Source organism: Bombina bombina, chromosome 2, assembly GCF_027579735.1.
Source record: "Bombina bombina isolate aBomBom1 chromosome 2, aBomBom1.pri, whole genome shotgun sequence".
Classification (NCBI taxonomy): Eukaryota; Metazoa; Chordata; class Amphibia; order Anura; family Bombinatoridae; genus Bombina; species Bombina bombina.
In genome coordinates this window covers 1,449,374,918-1,449,398,469 of record NC_069500.1, presented here as the reverse complement: position 1 = coordinate 1,449,398,469, position 23,552 = coordinate 1,449,374,918, and the positions used below count along the sequence as shown (strand labels likewise).

General features: G+C 30.8%; 1 protein-coding gene across 1 annotated transcript in view; it reads left to right on the top strand.

The window, feature by feature from the left end:
- The first annotated feature begins 10,163 nt into the window (after positions 1-10,163).
- Positions 10,164-23,552, top strand: part of DOK1 (docking protein 1) — a 173,079-nt gene continuing 159,690 nt past the window's right edge. The window contains exon 1 of the mRNA XM_053704417.1: positions 10,164-10,182. The gene's annotated coding sequence lies outside the window, so the exon portion shown is untranslated. The remainder of the gene's footprint in view (positions 10,183-23,552) is intronic.

Genomic DNA, 23,552 nt, shown 5'->3' with positions numbered 1-23,552 from the left:
GGGATTGGCGTCCTAGCGCAAGGAGCAGCACCACAACAGCACTGGTATCGTAGGAAAGTTATTGAGGGCAACGCTAGCCACTGCACAGCGTCCCTACCTACAGCAGCATGGAGCTGACAAGATACTGGTCAGAACCCTGTGAAGAGCACCTCAACCTGATCCGTCGCTATGAGGGCGCGGATTTCGTTCCAGAGGTAAAGAGGCGGCTAGTCCGATATGGTCCAGACCCTGCGCAGGAGGTAGTCAGTCGCCTCATCCGGGAATTGGCTACTGAGAACGAAGCAGCACGAGCCTTTGAGCGCCAACTGTGGAGTTTGAGGGTATGGACACCTGGTCTCTCTCCCCAGCCGCAGCATGTTCCACAGGGAGAGGAGAGCAGCGACCTCCCTCCCCAGCGGCAGTATACCGTGCAGAGGGAAGAGACAACCAGTCCCCTTCCCCAGCCAGAGATACCAGAGGCAGCAGGCCTCATAGACTGGTCCTGGGAGGACCCCCAGCAGGCAGGTGGAGATGGGACCGCAGTCTCTCTACCGGCCCTACAGGGATGCTGGGCAGGCGGCCCAGATCCCCAGCGACAGACCCAGCTACAGGGAGGGGAGAGCATCGACCTCCCTCCCCAGCCGGAGTGTGCCTTCCAGGGAGAGGAGACAACCGGTCTCTCTCCCCAGCCGCAGCATGTTCCACAGGAAGCGGAGAGCATCGACCTCCCTTCCCAACGGCCACCGGAGTATCAGGAGGAGGAGGTAAGCCAATCTCCCCCTCCCCAGCTAACTCCTAACTTGGGCCCAGGGTTAACAGTGGAGATGTTAACCCCCACTGACCCCCACGTTCCCTTTGCCACCGGGCAAGACTATGCCCCAATTCCCCCAGCAGAAGAGCTGGCATCAGAACAGAGCGCTGCTGGCCTCTGCCCTACAGACCCCCTTGTTACAGGACTGGCCTGCAAACCCCTCACCCCAGCAGAAGCGCTGGCACCAGGGCAGAGTGCCGCTGGCCTCTGCCCCCCAAGTACCATCAGCTATTTGCCCAGCTGCGCCAGGAAGGCCGAGGATGCTGCACTTTCATCCTGCAACCTGGAACTTACAGGCCAGTACTACGTATTGTGGGGGGGCTACTTTGCTGCTAGCGATTATTTGTGGGTGGGTTGCGAGACTAACTTGGGCACTGACCGGCAGAAGGTCAGGTGCCTGGTTAGTCTCCCTCCAAAAGGGGAGATATGTTACAAACTGCTGTTTGTAACTGGCCCTTTAAATGAAAAATTGCCCTGCTTCCCTGGATTTTGGAGAAGCCTATTTGCCAGCCTCCTTCCACATGACTATGGCCCCTGGAAGATTGTGCCCCTGAGGACATATTGACTTTTGTTGGGTGTGTGTGGCCCTTTAAGAACCATCTGGGGACATATTGTGACTTTAATGAACAATGCCCCTTTAAGACTATGTCCCCAGACCTGTGAAATGACTTGTCCCTGGCTTTCTCCCACTTGGTTCAGTTTCATTGTGTGCCATTAAGAGTTAAATTTTGTTCAGCTTCAAGAAACCTATTCTAAATACAAGTCTGCTGGGATTAGCTCTAATTAGGTTTAGTGACTTTCCCATTGTCTAATCAGACTAGTATTGATAAGGTGGACTGCATTGTTTTAGTGTGTGTAATGTTATCTGCTGAAGTAAATGTTGTGGCCTGTCAAAGGGAGTGTCTCTCTATCTAATATCAAATGTGTGATGGGGGATTTTATGCCTCCCCCTGAGAGTGTCCTGTTTGCATGTAACCTGAATAAAAGCAGGCTGTGTGCTCCAGCACATCAGACCTATTTTCTGTCCCTCTAACTTGCAGCTTTGACTCATGTTTGTAGGGGACAGCTTCAGCTAATATCACTACAGGGATTGCTGACTATGGTGCTGATGATTCTTTGGTGAGCGCTAGGAGCATCCTTTTCTACGGTCCAACTTCCAGCCAGCCTGGAGGCAACCGTAACACCCCCCTAAGTTAAATATAATTTTTATCTAACGAAATAAATTAAGTCTTATTAAATAAATTATTCCTATTTAAATCTAAATACTTACCTGTAAAATAAATCCTAATATAGCTACAATATAAATTATAATTATATCTTAGTTATTTTAGGATTAATATTTATTTTACAGGCAACTTTGTAATTATTTTAACCAGGTACAATAGCTATTAAATAGTTAAGAACTATTTAATAGCTACCTAGTTAAAATAATTACAAAATTACCTGTAAAATAAATCCTAACCTAAGTTACAATTAAACCTAACACTACACTATCAATAAATAAATTAAATACAATTCCTACAAATAAATACAATGAAATAAACTAACTAAAGTACAAAAAATAAAAAAGAACTAAGTTACAAAAAATAAAAAAATATTTACAAACATTAGAAAAAAATTACAACAATTTTAAACTAATTACACCTACTCTAAGCCCCCTAATAAAATAACAAAGACCCCCAAAATAAAATAATGCCCTACCCTATTCTAAATTACAAAAGTTCAAAGCTCTTTTACCTTACCAGCCCTTAAAAGGGCCCTTTGCGGGGCATGCCCCAAAGAATTCAGCTCTTTTGCCTGTAAAAAAAACCATACAATACCCCCCCCCAACATTACAACCCACCACCCACATACCCCTAATCTAACCCAAACCCCCCTTAAATAAACCTAATACTAAGCCCCTGAAGATCTTCCTACCTTGTCTTCACCATGCCAGGTATCACCGATCGTTCCAGGCTCCGAAATCTTCATCCAAGCCCAAGCGGGGGCTAGACATCCATCATCCGGCTGAAGTCTTCTATCAAGCGACGGCTGAAGAAGTCCAGAAGAGGCTCCAAAGTCTTCATCCTATCCGGGAAGAAGAGTAGATCCGGACCGGCAACCATCTTCTTCCAAGCGGCATCTTCTATCTTCATCCGATGACGACCGGCTCCATCTTGAAGACCTCCACCGCGGACCCATCTTCTTCTTCCGACGACTTCCCGACGAATGACGGTTCCTTTAAGGGACGTCATCCAAGATGGCATCCCTCGAATTCCGATTGGCTTATAGGATTCTATTAGCCAATCGGAATTAAGGTAGGAAAATTCTGATTGGCTGATGGAATCAGCCAATCAGAATCAAGTTCAATCCGATTGGCTGATCCGATCAGCCAATCAGATTGAGCTCGCATTCTATTGGCTGATCGGAACAGCCAATAGAATGCAAGCTCAATCTGATTGGCTGATTGAATCAGCCAATCGGATTGAACTTGATTCTGATTGGCTGATTCCATCAGCCAATCAGAATTTTCCTACCTTAATTCCGATTGGCTGATAGAATCCTATCAGCCAATCGGAATTCAAGGGACGCCATCTTGGATGACGTCCCTTAAAGGAACCATCATTCGTCGGGAAGTCGTCGGAAGAAGAAGATGGGTCCGCGGTGGAGGTCTTCAAGATGGAGCCGGTAGTCATCGGATGAAGATAGAAGATGCCGCTTGGAAGAAGATGGTTGCCGGTCCGGATCTAATCTTCTTCCCGGATAGGATGAAGACTTTGGAGCCTATTCTGCACTTCTTTAGCCGTCGCTTGATAGAAGACTTCAGCCGGATGATGGATGTCTAGCCCCCGCTTGGGCTTGGATGAAGATTTCGGAGCCTGGAACGATCAGTGATACCTGGCATGGTGAAGACAAGGTAGGAAGATCTTCAGGGGCTTAGTGTTAGGTTTATTTAAGGGGGGTTTGGGTTAGATTAGGGGTATGTGGGTGGTGGGTTGTAATGTTGGGGGGGGGTATTGTATGTTTTTTTTTTACAGGCAAAAGAGCTGAATTCTTTGGGGCATGCCCAGCAAAGGGCCCTTTTCAGGGCTGGTAAGGTAAAAGAGCTTTGAACTTTTGTAATTTAGAATAGGGTAGGGCATTTTTTTATTTTGGGGGGTCTTTGTTATTTTATTAGGGGGCTTAGAGTAGGTGTAATTAGTTTAAAATTGTTGTAATTTTTTTCTAATGTTTGTAAATATTTTTTTATTTTTTGTAACTTAGTTCTTTTTTATTTTTTGTACTTTAGTTAGTTTATTTCATTGTATTTATTTGTAGGAATTGTATTTAATGTATTTATTGATAGTGTAGTGTTAGGTTTAATTGTAACTTAGGTTAGGATTTATTTTACAGATAATTTTGTAATTATTTTAAATAGGTAGCTATTAAATAGTTCTTAACTATTTAATAGCTATTGTACCTGGTTGAAATAAATACAAAGTTGCCTGTAAAATAAATATTAATCCTAAAATAGCTACAATATAATTATAATTTATATTGTAGCTATATTAGGGTTTATTTTACAGGTAAGTATTTATCTTTAAATAGGAATCATTTATTTAATAAGAGTTAATTTATTTAGTTAGATAAAAAATTGTATTTAACTTAGGGGGGTGTTAGTGTTAGGGTTAGACTTAGCTTTAGGGGTTAATACATTTATTATAGTAGCGGTGAGCTCCGATCGGCAGATTAGGGGTTAATTATTGTAGGTAGTTGGCGGCGACGTTGTGGGGGGCAGATTAGGGGTTAATAAATATAATATAGGGGTCGGCGGTGTTAGGGGCAGCAGATTAGGGGTACATAACTATAATGTATGTTGCGGCGGTATACGGAGCGGCAGATTAGGGGTTAATAATAATATGCAGGGGTCAGCGATAGCGGGGGCGGCAGATTAGGGGTTAATAAGTGTAAGGTTAGGGGTGTTTAGACTCGGGGTACATGTTAGAGTGTTAGGTGCAGACGTAGGAAGTGTTTCCCCATAGAAAACAATGGGGCTGCGTTAAGAGCTGAACGCTGCTTTTTTGCAGGTGTTAGGTTTTTTTTTCAGCTCAAACTGCCCCATTGTTTTCTATGGGGATATCGTGCACAAGCACGTTTTTGAAGCTGGCCGCGTCCGTAAGCACCGCTGGTATCTAGAGTTGCAGTGGCGTTAAATTATGCTCTACGCTCCCTTTTTGGAGCCTAACGCACTGAAAACCCAGCCATTCTGTGAACTCTAAATACCAGCGGTATTTAAAAGGTGCGGGAGAAAAAAAGCACGCGTAGCTAACGCACCCCTTTGGCTGCCAAACTCTAAATCTAGCCGTTACTATTTCTGCTGCAAATACCTCTACCAATACATCCAAGCATTCTGCTAGCCTTACTCGCTGCATTACTACATTGTTTACTAAATTTTAAATCATCTGAAATAATAATTCCCAAGTCCTGTTCCTCGTCTGTAACAGTCAGTAAAGTGTCATTGAGTCTGTAATTAACGTTTGGATTTTTCTTCCCTAAATGCATTATTTTACACTTTGTTGTGTTAAACTTTAGATCCCAGTCGTTTGTCCAATCCTCCAATTGTTGTATATCACTTCTCATTTTGTCTACCCCCCCTGGAACATCCACTCTGTTGCAAATTTTTGTATCATCTGCAAAGAGACATACTTTCCCCTGTAGCCCTTTGCTGATATCGCAGATAAATATGTTAAACAAAACAGGCCCCAGAACTGACCCCCTGAGGAACACCACTAGTAACAGCCCCCTCTGCTGAATGAACTCCATTTACTAAGACACTTTGTTTTCTGTCCTTAAGCCAGCATTCCACCCAGTTCACAATTTTTGAATCTAGACCAAGGAGATACAGTTTGTGAATAAGTTTATTGTGTGGGACGGTGTCAAATGCTTTGCTGAAATCTAGATATGCTACATCAACTGCTCCTCCCTTGTCTAATACTTTTGTTACATAATCAAAGAAGTCAATTAGATTAGTCTGACATGATCTGCCTGAAGTAAAGCCATGCTGATTTTGGTCTTCTAAATTGTTTGTCTTTATGTAAGTCATAATTCTTTCTTTTAAGAGGCTTTCCATTAATTTCCCTACTACTGAAGTTAAACTAACTGGCCTGTAGTTGCCAGATTCTTCTCTACTGCCCTTTTTATGAAGGGGTATTACATTTGCTATTCTCCAATCATCTGGGACAGCTCCTGTTAATAGTGACTGATTAAACAGATCAGTTAATGGGACAGTTAGCACTGATCGAAGTTCTTTTAAAACCCTTGGATGAATATTATTAGGACCCACTGCCTTTTTAACATTTATTTTTGATAATGGTAACAAAACCTCATCCTCTGTAAAAAGATTACTGTTAATCTTGTTTCTATTTTTCGTAGCATCCCTTAATGTAGACATTGTATCTTCACAATCTTTAGTGAAAACAGAACAGAAGTAATCATTGAGACATTTTGCAATCTGCTTATCTCCTTCTATTATTCTACCATCAACTGATTTCAATTTTACTATTCCTACCTTATTTTTTCTTCTTTCACTGATATATCTAAAGAATGTTTGTCCCCATGTTTTACTGACTGTGCTATCTTCTCTTCTGCATGAGCTTTAACCTTCCTAATTAACTGCTTAGTCTTTTTTTGTTGGAGTCTCCATATTTTCATATCATCATCTGCTTGTGTGTGTCTGTAATTTTTATAAGCTATCGCCTAGATTTAGAGTTTGACGTTAGCCGTCAAAACCAGCGTTAGAGGCTCCTAACGCTGGTTTTTACTGCCCGCTGGTATTTGGAGTCAGTCAGGAAATGGTCTAACGCTCACTTTCCAGCCGCGACTTTTCCATACCACAGATCCCCTTACGTCAATTGCGTATCCTATCTTTTCAATGGGATCTTTCTAACGCCGGTATTTAGAGTCGTGGCTGAAGTGAGGTTAGAAATCTAACGACAAAACTCCAGCCGCAGAAAAAAGCCAGGAGTTAAGAGCTTTCTGGGCTAACGCCGGTTCATAAAGCTCTTGACTACTGTGCTCTAAAGTACACTAACACCCATAAACTACCAATGTACCCCTAAACCGAGGCCTCCCCACATCGCCGCCACTCTATTAAAAATGTTTAACCCCCTAATCTGCCGACCGCACATCGCCGCCACCAACGTTATCCCTATGTACCCCTAATCTGCTGCCCCTAACACCGCCGACCCCTATATTATATTTATTAACCCCTAATCTGCCCCCCCCAACGTTGCCGCCACCTACCTACAATTATTAACCCCTAATCTGCCGCCCCCAACGTCGCCTCCACCTGCCTACACTTATTAACCCCTAATCTGCCGACCGGACCTCACCGCTACTATAATAAATGTATTAACCCCTAATCCGCCTCACTCCCGCCTCAATAACCCTATAATAAATAGTATTAACCCCTAATCTTCCCTCCCTAACATCGCCGACACCTAACTTCAAGCATTAACCCCTAATCTGCTGACCGGACCTTACCGCTACTCTAATACATTTTTTAACCCCTAAAGCTAAGTCTAACCCTAACACTAACACCCCCCCTAAGTTAAATATAATTTAAATCTAACGAAATAAATTAACTCTTATTAAATAAATGATTCCTATTTAAAACTAAATACTTACCTGTAAAATAAATCCTAATATAGCTACAATATAAATTATAATTATTTTGTAGCTATTTTAGGATTAATATTTATTTTACAGGCAACTTTGTAATTATTTTAACCAGGTACAATAGCTATTAAATAGTTAATAACTATTTAATAGCTACCTAGTTAAAATAATTACAAAATTACCTGTAAAATAAATCCTAACCTAAGTTACAATTAAACCTAACACTACACTATCAATAAATAAATTAAATACAATACCTACAATTACCTACAATTAACCTAACACTACACTATCAATAAATAAATTAAATACAATTCCTACAAATAACTACAATTAAATAAACTAACTAAAGTACAAAAAATAAAAAAGAACTAAGTTACAAAAAATAAAAAAATATTTACAAACATTAGAAAAATATTACAACAATTTTAAACTAATTACACCTACTCTAAGCCCCCTAATAAAATAACAAAGACCCCCAAAATAAAAAAATGCCCTACCCTATTCTAAAATTAAAATAGAAAAGCTCTTTTACCTTACCAGCCCTGAAAAGGGCCCTTTGCGGGGCATGCCCCAAAGAATTCAGCTCTTTTGCCTGTAAAAAAAACATACAATACCCCCCCCAACATTACAACCCACCACCCACATACCCCTAATCTAACCCAAACCCCCCTTAAAGAAACCTAACACTAAGCCCCTGAAGATCTGCCTACCTTTTATAGGGGGCTAAGAGTAGGTGTAATTAGTTTAAAATTGTTGTAATATTTTTCTAATGTTTGTAAATATTTTTTTATTTTTTGTAACTTAGTTCTTTTTTATTTTTTGTACTTTAGTTAGTTTATTTCATTGTATTTATTTGTAGGTATTGTATTTAATTAATTTATTGATAGTGTAGTGTTAGGTTTTATTGTATGTAATTGTAGGTATTGTATTTAATTAATTTATTGATAGTGTAGTGTTAGGTTTAATTGTAACTTAGGTTAGGATTTATTTTACAGGTAATTTTGTAATTATTTTAACTAGGTAGCTATTAAATAGTTATTAACTATTTAATAGCTATTGTACCTGGTTAAAATAAATACAAAGTTGCCTGTAAAATAAATATTAATCCTAAAATAGCTGCAATATAATTATAATTTATATTGTAGCTATATTAGGGTTTATTTTACAGGTAAGTATTTAGCTTTAAATAGGAATAATTTATTTAATAAGAGTTAATTTATTTCGTTATATTTAAATTATATTTAACTTAGGGGGGTGTTAGGGTTAGGGTTAGACTTAGCTTTAGGGGTTAATACATTTATTATAGTAGCGGTGAGGTCCGGTCGGCAGATTAGGGGTTAATTATTGTAGGTAGGTGGAGACGACGTTGGGGGCGGCAGATTAGGGGTTAATAAATATAATATAGGGGTCGGCGGTGTTAGGGGCAGCAGATTAGGGGTACATAGGTATAATGTAGGTTGCGGCGGTGTACGGAGCGGCAGATTAGGGGCTAAAAAAAAATATGCAGGTGTCAGCGATAGTGGGGGCGGCAGATTAGGGGTTAATAAGTGTAAGGTTAGGGGTGTTTAGACTCGGGGTACATGTTAGAGTGTTAGGTGCAGACTTAGGAAGTGTTTCCCCATAGGAAACAATGGGGCTGCGTTAGGAGCTTATCGCTGCTTTTTTGCAGGTGCTAGGTTTTTTTTCAGCTCAAACTGCCCCATTGTTTCCTATGGGGGAATTGTGCACGAGCACGTTTTTGAAGCTGGCCGCGTCCGTAAGCACCGCTGGTATTGAGAGTTGCAGTGGCGGTAAATTATGCTCTACTCTCCCTTTTTGGAGCCTAACGCAGCCCTTCTGTGAACTCTAAATACCAGCGTTATTTAAAAGGTGCGGGGAAAAAAAAGCCAGCGTTAGCTACGCGGGTCGTTACCGACAAAACTCTAAATCTAGCCGTATGTTTTTTGTCTTTACAGCATGTGCTACTTCTTTGGAAAACCAAATTGGTTTCCGCTTTCTTTTACTTTTACAGACATGTCTAATACAGTGTGCGGTTGCATCTAAAATGGCACCTTTCACAAATTCCCACTGTTCTTGAACCCCTGTAATAAGAGTTTTCCCTTTTAAATAGTTTTTTAGGTATTCTCCCATTAAAGGGACAGTCTACGCCAGAATTTTTATTGTTTTAAAATATAGATAATCCCTTTATTACCCATTTCCCAGTTTTGCATAACCAACACAGTTATATTAATATACTTTTAACCTCTGTGATTATCTTGTATCTAAGCCTCTGCAAACTGCCCCTTTTTTCAGTTCTTTTGACAGACTTGCAGTCTAGCCAATCAGTGCCTGCTCCCAGATAACTTCTCGTGCACGAGCACAGTGTTATCTATATGAAATACGTGAACTAACACCCTCTAGTGGTGAAAAACTGTTAAAATGCAATCTGAAAGAGGTGGGCTTCAAGGTCTAAGAAATTAGCATATGAACCTCCTAGGTTAAGCTTTTAACTAAGAATACCAAAGAGAACAAAGCAAAATTGGTGATAAAAGTAAATTGGAAAATTGTTTAAAATTACATGCTCTATCTGAATCATGAAAGTTTATTTTGGCCTAGACTGTCCCTTTAATGAAAAATCTGCCATCCTAAAGTCTAAAACTTTTGTTTTAGTCTGGGTGGACAGTTCCTGCACATGAATACTAAACCAAACAGATTAATGATCACTGGATCCTAAGATCTCGCCTACAGACACATCTGAAACTGTATCACTGTTTGTAAGTATTAGATCTAATATAGCTTCCTTACGAGTTGGTTCCTTGACTAATTGCTCAAGTGATTCCCCTAGCAGAGATTCAAGAATATACCTGCTTCTAGCTGATCTAGCAGAAGGAATCTTCCAGTCTATATCTGGCAAATTAAAGTCCCCCAGTACTATAACCTTACCCTTCATGGTCATTTTGGTTATTTCTTCTAATAAAGGGACAGATTGTCCAGTTTTTCATCCTGCAATGGAGGCCTATATACAACCCCTATTCTAAAAACATTTTTATCTCCAAAGTCACCCAAATACTTTCCACCTCATTTACCTACAATTTCAGTAACCTTTATATTTTCATTTACATACAGACACACACACATATATAGACATATTTAGACATGTATACATATGTATGTATGTGTTTATATGAGTATATATCTCTGTAAATACACACACACACACATATATAGACATATTTAGACATGTATACATATGTATGTATGTGTTTATATGAGTATATATGTCTGTGAATACACACACACACATATATAGACATATTTAGACATGTATACATATGTATGTATGTGTTTATATGAGTATATATCTCTGTAAATACACACACACACACACACACATATATAGACATATTTAGACATGTATACATATGTATTTATGAGTTTATATGAGTATATATCTCTGTAAATACACACACAAACATATATAGACATATTTAGACATGTATACATATGTATTTTTGTGTTTATATGAGTATATATCTCTGTGAATACACACACACATATATAGACATATTTAGACATGTATACAAATGTATTTATGTGTTTATATGGGTATATATCTCTGTAAATACATACACACACACATATATAGACATATTTAGACATGTATACATATGTATTTATGTGTTTATATCAGTATATATGTCTGTAAATACACACACACATATATATATTAATATATTTATAGACATATTTAGACATGTATACATATGTATTTATGTGTTTATATGAGTATATATCTCTGTAAATACACACACATATATAGACATATTTAGACATGTATACATATGTATTTATGTGTTTATATGAGTATATATGTCTGTAAATACACACACACATATATAGACATATTTAGACATGTATACAAATATATTTATGTGTTTATATTAATATATATGTCTGTAAATACACACACACACACATATATAGACATATTTAGAAATGTATACATATGTATTTATGAGTTTATATGAGTATATATCTCTGTAAATACACACACAAACATATATAGACATATTTAGACATGTATACATATGTGTTTATATCAGTATATATGTCTGTAAATACACACACACATATATATATTTATATATTTATAGACATATTTAGACATGTATACATATGTATTTATGTGTTTATATGAGTATATATCTCTGTAAATACACACACATATATAGACATATTTAGACATGTATACATATGTATTTATGTGTTTATATGGGTATATATCTCTGTAAATACATACACACACACATATATAGACATATTTAGACATGTATACATATGTGTTTATATCAGTATATATGTCTGTAAATACACACACACATATATATATTTATATATTTATAGACATATTTAGACATGTATACATATGTATTTATGTGTTTATATGAGTATATATCTCTGTAAATACACACACATATATAGACATATTTAGACATGTATACATATGTATTTATGTGTTTATATGAGTATATATGTCTGTAAATACACACACACATATATAGACATATTTAGACATGTATACAAATGTATTTATGTGTTTATATTAATATATATGTCTGTAAATACACACACACATATATATAGACATATTTAGACATGTATACATATGTATGTATGTGTTTATAATAGTATATATGTCTGTAAATACACACACATATATAGACATATTTAGACATATATACATATGTATTTATGTGTTTATATGAGTATATATGTCTGTAAATACACACACATATATAGACATATTTAGATATATATATATATATGTATTTATGTGTTTATATGAGTATATATGCCTGTAAATACATACACACATATATAGACATATTTAGACATGTATACATATGTATTTATGTGTTTATATGAGTCTATATGTCTGTAAATACACACACACACATATATAGACATATTTAGACATGTATACATATGTATTTATGTGTTTATATGAGTATATATGTCTGTAAATACACACATATATAGACATATTTAGACATGTATACATATGTATTTATGTGTTTATATGAGTCTATATGTCTGTAAATACACACACACATATATAAAAATATTTTGACATGTAAACATATGTATTTGTGTTTATATTGAGTATATATCTCTGTAAATACACACATATAAACATATTTAGACATGTAAACATATGTATTTATGTGTTTATATTGAGTACATATCTCTGTAAATACACATATACACATATATAAACATATTTAGACATGTAAACATATGTATTTATGTGTTTATATTGAGTATATATCTCTGTAAATACACATATACACATATATAAACATATTTAGACATGTAAACATATGTATTTATGTGTTTATATGAGTATATATGTCTGTAAATACACATATATATATACATATTTAGACATGTAAACATATGTATTTATGTGTTTATATGAGTATATATGTCTGTAAATACACACACACATATATAGATATATTTAGACATATATACATATGTATTTATGTGTGTATATGAGTATATATGCCTGTAAATACATACACACAAATATAGACATATTTAGACATGTATACAAATGTATTTATGTGTTTATATGAGTATATATCTGTGTAAATACACACACACATATATAGACATATTTAGACATGTATACATATGTATTTATGTGTTTATATGAGTATATATGTCTGTAAATACACATATATACACATATTTAGACATGTAAACATATGTATTTATGTGTTTATATGAGTATATATGTCTGTAAATACACATATATAAACATATTTAGACATGTATACATATGTATTTATGTGTTTATATGAGTATATATGTCTGTAAATACACATATATAGACATATTTACACATGTATACATATGTATTTATGTGTTTATATGAGTATATATGTCTGTAAATACTCACACACATATATAGACATATTTAGACACGTATACATATGTATTTATGTGTTTATATGAATATATATGTCTGTAAATACACACACACACATATATAGACATATTGAGACATGTATACATATGTATTTATATGTTTATATGAGTATATATGTCTGTAAATACACATATATAGACATATTTAGACATGTATACAAATGTATTTGTGTTTATATTGAGTATATATCTCTGTAAATACACATATACACATATATAAACATATTTAGACATGTAAAATTATGTATTTGTGTTTATATTGAGTATATATCTCTGTAAATACACATATACACATATATAAACATATTTAGACATGTACACATATGTATTTGTGTTTATATTGAGTATATATCTCTGTAAATACATACACACACAAATATAGACATATTTACACATGTATACATATGTATTTGTGTTTATATTGAGTATATATCTCTGTAAATACATACACACACACAAATATAGACATATTTACACATGTATACATATGTATTTGTGTTTATATTGAGTATATATCTCTGTAAATACACATATACACATATATAGACATATTTAGACATGTAAACATATGTATTTATGTGTTTACATGAGTATATATATCTGTAAATACACATATACACATATATAGACATATTTAGACATGTAAACATATGTATTTGTGTTTATATTGAGTATATATCTCTGTAAATACACACACACACATATATAGACATATTTAGACATGTATACATATGTATTTATGTGTTTATATGAGTATATATCTCTGTAAATACACATATACACATATCTAGACATATTTAGACATGTAAACATATGTATTTGTGTTTATATTGAGTATATATTTCTGTAAATACACATATATAGACATATTTAGACATGTATACATATGTATTTATGTGTTTGTATGAGTATATATCTCTGTAAATAAACACACATATATAGACATATTTAGACATGTAAACATATGTATTTGTGTTTATATTGAGTATATATCTCTGTAAATACACATATATAGACATATTTAGACATGTATACATATGTATTTATGTGTTTATATGAGTATATATCTCTGTAAATAAACACACATATATAGACATATTTAGACATGTAAACATATGTATTTGTGTTTATATTGAGTATATATCTCTGTAAATACACATTTATAGACATATTTAGACATGTAAACATATGTATTTGTGTTTATATTGAGTATATATCTCTGTAAATACACACACACACACACATATATAGACATATTGAGACATGTATACATATGTATTTGTGTTTATATTGAGTATATATTTCTGTAAATACACACACACACATTTATAGACATATTTAGACATGTATACATATGTATTTATGTGTTTATATGAGTATATATCTCTGTAAATACACATATACACATATATAAACATATTTAGACATGTATACATATGTATTTGTGTTTATATTGAGTATATATCTCTGTAAATACACACACACACATATATAGACATATTTAGACATGTAAACATATGTATTTATGTGTTTATATGAGTATATATGTCTGTAAATACACACACACACATATATAGACATATTTACACATGTATACATATGTATTTATGTGTTTATATGAGTATATATCTCTGTAAATACATACACACATATATAAACATATTTAGACATGTATACATATGTATTTGTGTTTATATGAGTATATATCTCTGTAAATACACACACATATGTAAACATATTTAGACATGTAAACATATGTATTTGTGTATTTACAGAGATATATACTCATATAAACACATACACACACACATATATAGAGATATTTAGACATATATACATATGTATTTATGTGTTTATATGAGTATATATCTCTGTAAATACACATATACACATATATAAACATATTTAGACATGTAAACATATGTATTTGTGTTTATATTGAGTATATATCTCTGTAAATACATACACACACACAAATATAGACATATTTACACATGTATACATATGTATTTGTGTTTATATTGAGTATATATCTCTGTAAATACATACACACACACAAATATAGACATATTTACACATGTATACATATCTATTTGTGTTTATATTGAGTATTACTCTCCGTAAATACACATATACACATATATAGACATATTTAGACATGTAAACATATGTATTTATATGTTTATATGAGTATATATCTTTGTAAATACACATATACACATATATAGACATATTTAGACATGTAAACATATGTATTTGTGTTTATATTGAGTATATATATCTGTAAATACACACACACACACATATATAGACATATTTGGACATGTATACATATGTATTTATGTGTTTATATGAGTATATATCTCTGTAAATACACATATAGACATATATAGACATATTTAGACATGTAAACATATGTATTTGTGTTTATATTGAGTATATATCTCTGTAAATACACATACACACATATATAGACATATTTAGACATGTATACATATGTATTTATGTGTTTATATGAGTATATATCTCTGTAAATACACATATACACATATATAAACATATTTAGACATGTATACATATGTATTTGTGTTTATATTGAGTATATATCTCTGTAAATACACACACACACATATATAGACATATTTAGACATGTAAACATATGTATTTATGTGTTTATATGAGTATATATGTCTGTAAATACACACACACACATATATAGACATATTTACACATGTATACATATGTATTTATGTGTTTATATGAGTATATATCTCTGTAAATACATACACACATATATAAACATATTTAGACATGTATACATATGTATTTGTGTTTATATGAGTATATATCTCTGTAAATACACACACATATATAAACATATTTAGACATGTAAACATATGTATTTATGTGTTTATATGACTATATATCTCTGTAAATACACACACACACATATATAGAGATATTTAGACATATATACATATGTATTTATGTGTTTATATGAGTATATATCTCTGTAAATACACATATACACATATATAAACATATTTAGACATGTAAACATATGTATTTGTGTTTATATTGAGTATATATCTCTGTAAATACACATATATAGACATATTTAGACATGTAAACATATGTATTTGTGCTTATATTGAGTATATATCTCTGTAAATACACATATATAGACATATTTAGACATGTATACATATGTATTTATGTGTTTATATGAGTATATATCTCTGTAAATAAACACACATATATAGACATATTTAGACATGTAAACATATGTATTTGTGTTTATATTGAGTATATATCTCTGTAAATACACATTTATAGACATATTTAGACATGTAAACATATGTATTTGTGTTTATATTGAGTATATATCTCTGTAAATACACACACACACACATATATAGACATATTGAGACATGTATACATATGTATTTATGTGTTTATATGAGTATATATGTCTGTAAATACACATATATAAACATATTTAGACATGTAAACATATGTATTGGTGTTTATATTGAGTATATATCTCTTTAAATACACACACACACATATATAGACATATTTAGACATGTATACATATGCATTTATGTGTTTATATGAGTATATGTCTCTGTAAATATACATATACACATATATAAACATATTTAGACATGTAAACATATGTATTTGTGTTTATATTGCGTATATATCTCTGTAAATACACATATATAGACATATTTAGACATGTAAACATATGTATTTGTGTTTATATTGAGTATATATCTCTGTAAATACACATATATAGACATATTTAGACATGTAAACATATGTATTTGTGTTTATATTGAGTATATATCTCTGTAAATACACATATACACATATATAGACATATTTAGACATGTATACATATGTATTTATGTGTTTATATGAGTATATATCTCTGTAAATACACATATACACATATATAGACATATTTAGACATGTAAACATATGTATTTGTGTTTATATTGAGTATATATCTCTGTAAATACACATATACACATATATAAACATATTTAGACATGTAAACATATGTATTTGTGTTTATATTGAGTATATATCTCTGTAAATACACACACACACATATATAGACATATTTAGACATGTATACATATGCATTTATGTGTTTATATGAGTATATGTCTCTGTAAATATACATATACACATATAAACATATTTAGACATGTAAACATATGTATTTGTGTTTATATTGAGTATATATCTCTGTAAATACACATATATAGACATGTTTAGACATGTAAACATATGTATTTGTGTTTATATTGAGTATATATCTCTGTAAATACACATATATAGACATATTTAGACATGTAAACATATGTATTTGTGTTTATATTGAGTATATATCTCTGTAAATACACATATACACATATATAGACATATTTAGACATGTATACATATGTATTTATGTGTTTATATGAGTATATATCTCTGTAAATACACATATACACATATATAAACATATTTAGACATGTAAACATATGTATTTGTGTTTATATTGAGTATATATGTCTGTAAATACACATATACACATATATAGACATATTTAGACATGTAAACATATGTATTTGTGTTTATATTGAGTATATATCTCTGTAAATACACATATACACATATATAAACATATTTAGACATGTAAACATATGTATTTGTGTTTATATTGAGTATATATCTCTGTAAATACACATATACACATATATAAACATATTTAGACATGTAAACATATGTATTTGTGTTTATATTGAGTATATATGTCTGTAAATACACATATACACATATATAGACATATTTAGACATGTAAACATATGTATTTATGTGTTTATATGAGTATATATCTCTGTAAATACACACACACACATATATAGACATATTTAGACATGTATACATATGCATTTATGTGTTTATATGAGTATATGTCTCTGTAAATATACATATACACATATAAACATATTTAGACATGTAAACATATGTATTTGTGTTTATATTGAGTATATATCTCTGTAAATACACATATATAGACATGTTTAGACATGTAAACATATGTATTTGTGTTTATATTGAGTATATATCTCTGTAAATACACATATATAGACATATTTAGACATGTAAACATATGTATTTGTGTTTATATTGAGTATATATCTCTGTAAATACACATATACACATATATAGACATATTTAGACATGTATACATATGTATTTATGTGTTTATATGAGTATATATCTCTGTAAATACACATATACACATATATAAACATATTTAGACATGTAAACATATGTATTTGTGTTTATATTGAGTATATATGTCTGTAAATACACATATACACATATATAGACATATTTAGACATGTAAACATATGTATTTGTGTTTATATTGAGTATATATCTCTGTAAATACACATATACACATATATAAACATATTTAGACATGTAAACATATGTATTTGTGTTTATATTGAGTATATATCTCTGTAAATACACATATACACATATATAAACATATTTAGACATGTAAACATATGTATTTGTGTTTATATTGAGTATATATGTCTGTAAATACACATATACACATATATAGACATATTTAGACATGTAAACATATGTATTTATGTGTTTATATGAGTATATATCTCTGTAAATACACACATACATATATAGACATATTTAGACATGTATACATATGTATTTCTGTTTATATGAGTATATATCTCTGTAAATACACACACATATATAGACATATTTACACATGTATACATATGTATTTGTGTTTATATGAGTATATATCTCTGTAAATACACATATACACATATATAGACATATTTAGACATGTATACATATGTATTTATGTGTTTATATGAGTATATATCTCTGTAAATACACATATACACATATATAGACATATTTAGACATGTATACATATGTATTTATGTGTTTATATGAGTATATATCTCTGTAAATACACACATACATATATAGACATATTTAGACATGTATACATATGTATTTCTGTTTATATGAGTATATATCTCTGTAAATACACACACATATATAGACATATTTAGACATGTATACATATGTATTTGTGTTTATATGAGTATATATCTCTGTAAATACACATATACACATATATAGACATATTTAGACATGTATACATATGTATTTATGTGTTTATATGAGTATATATCTCTGTAAATACACATATACACATATATAAACATATTTAGACATGTAAACATATGTATTTGTGTTTATATTGAGTATATATGTCTGTAAATACACATATACACATATATAGACATATTTAGACATGTAAACATATGTATTTGTGTTTATATTGAGTATATATCTCTGTAAATACACATATACACATATATAAACATATTTAGACATGTAAACATATGTATTTGTGTTTATATTGAGTATATATCTCTGTAAATACACATATACACATATATAAACATATTTAGACATGTAAACATATGTATTTGTGTTTATATTGAGTATATATGTCTGTAAATACACATATACACATATATAGACATATTTAGACATGTAAACATATGTATTTATGTGTTTATATGAGTATATATCTCTGTAAATACACACATACATATATAGACATATTTAGACATGTATACATATGTATTTCTGTTTATATGAGTATATATCTCTGTAAATACACACACATATATAGACATATTTACACATGTATACATATGTATTTGTGTTTATATGAGTATATATCTCTGTAAATACACATATACACATATATAGACATATTTAGACATGTATACATATGTATTTATGTGTTTATATGAGTATATATCTCTGTAAATACACATATACACATATATAGACATATTTAGACATGTATACATATGTATTTATGTGTTTATATGAGTATATATCTCTGTAAATACACACATATATATATAGACATATTTAGACATGTATACATATGTATTTCTGTTTATATGAGTATATATCTCTGTAAATACACACACATATATAGACATATTTAGACATGTATACATATGTATTTGTGTTTATATGAGTATATATCTCTGTAAATACACATATACACATATATAGACATATTTAGACATATATATATATATATATATGTATTTATGTGTTTATGTGAGTATATATCTCTGTAAATACACATATACACATATATAGACATATTTAGACATGTATACATATGTATTTATGTGTTTATATGAGTATATATCTCTGTAAATACACATATACACATATATAGACATATTTAGACATGTAAACATATGTATTTATGTGTTTATATGAGTATATATCTCTGTAAATACACACACACATATATAGACATATTTAGACATGTATACATATGTATTTGTGTTTATATGAGTATATATCTCTGTAAATACACACACACATATATAGACATATTTAGACATGTATACATATGTATGTGTTTATATGAGTATATATCTCTGTAAATACACATATACACATATATAGACATATTTAGACATGTATACATATGTATGTGTTTATATGAGTATATATGTCTGTAAATACACATATATAAACATATTTAGACATGTAAACATATGTATTTGTGTTTATATTGAGTATATATCTCTGTAAATACACATATACACATATATAAACATATTTAGACATGTAAACATATGTATTTGTGTTTATATTGAGTATATATCTCTGTAAATAGACATATACACATATATAAACATATTTAGACATGTAAACATATGTATTTGTGTTTATATTGAGTATATATCTCTGTAAATACACATATACACATATATAAACATATTTAGACATGTAAACATATGTATTTGTGTTTATATTGAGTATATATCTCTGTAAATACACATATACACATATATAAACATATTTAGACATGTATACATATGTATTTGTGTTTATATTGAGTATATATCTCTGTAAATACACATATACACATATATAAACATATTTAGACATGTAAACATATGTATTTGTGTTTATATTGAGTATATATCTCTGTAAATACACACACACACATATATATAAACATATTTAGACATGTAAACATATGTATTTGTGTTTATATTGAGTATATATCTCTGTAAATACACATATACACATATATAAACATATTTAGACATGTAAACATATGTATTTGTGTTTATATTGAGTATATATGTCTGTAAATACACATATACACATATATAGACATATTTAGACATGTAAACATATGTATTTGTGTTTATATTGAGTATATATCTCTGTAAATACACATATACACATATATAAACATATTTAGACATGTAAACATATGTATTTGTGTTTATATTGAGTATATATCTCTGTAAATACACATATACACATATATAAACATATTTAGACATGTAAACATATGTATTTGTGTTTATATTGAGTATATATGTCTGTAAATACACATATACACATATATAGACATATTTAGACATGTAAACATATGTATTTATGTGTTTATATGAGTATATATCTCTGTAAATACACACATACATATATAGACATATTTAGACATGTATACATATGTATTTCTGTTTATATGAGTATATATCTCTGTAAATACACACACATATATAGACATATTTACACATGTATACATATGTATTTGTGTTTATATGAGTATATATCTCTGTAAATACACATATACACATATATAGACATATTTAGACATGTATACATATGTATTTATGTGTTTATATGAGTATATATCTCTGTAAATACACATATACACATATATAGACATATTTAGACATGTATACATATGTATTTATGTGTTTATATGAGTATATATCTCTGTAAATACACACATACATATATAGACATATTTAGACATGTATACATATGTATTTCTGTTTATATGAGTATATATCTCTGTAAATACACACACATATATAGACATATTTAGACATGTATACATATGTATTTGTGTTTATATGAGTATATATCTCTGTAAATACACATATACACATATATAGACATATTTAGACATGTATACATATGTATTTATGTGTTTATATGAGTATATATCTCTGTAAATACACATATACACATATATAAACATATTTAGACATGTAAACATATGTATTTGTGTTTATATTGAGTATATATGTCTGTAAATACACATATACACATATATAGACATATTTAGACATGTAAACATATGTATTTGTGTTTATATTGAGTATATATCTCTGTAAATACACATATACACATATATAAACATATTTAGACATGTAAACATATGTATTTGTGTTTATATTGAGTATATATCTCTGTAAATACACATATACACATATATAAACATATTTAGACATGTAAACATATGTATTTGTGTTTATATTGAGTATATATGTCTGTAAATACACATATACACATATATAGACATATTTAGACATGTAAACATATGTATTTATGTGTTTATATGAGTATATATCTCTGTAAATACACACATACATATATAGACATATTTAGACATGTATACATATGTATTTCTGTTTATATGAGTATATATCTCTGTAAATACACACACATATATAGACATATTTACACATGTATACATATGTATTTGTGTTTATATGAGTATATATCTCTGTAAATACACATATACACATATATAGACATATTTAGACATGTATACATATGTATTTATGTGTTTATATGAGTATATATCTCTGTAAATACACATATACACATATATAGACATTTCTTTCATGTAATTAACAAGAGTCCATGAGCTAGTGACGTATGGGATATACATTCCTACCAGGAGGGGCAAAGTTTCCCAAACCTTAAAATGCCTATAAATACACCCCTCACCACACCCACAAATCAGTTTTACAAACTTTGCCTCCAAGGGAGGTGGTGAAGTAAGTTTGTGCTAGATTCTACGTTGATATGCGCTCCGCAGCAAGTTGGAGCCCGGTTTTCCTCTCAGCGTGCAGTGAATGTCAGAGGGATGTGAGAGAGTATTGCCTATTGAATGCAGTGATCTCCTTCTACGGGGTCTATTTCATAGGTTCTCTGTTATCGGTCGTAGAGATTCATCTCTTAC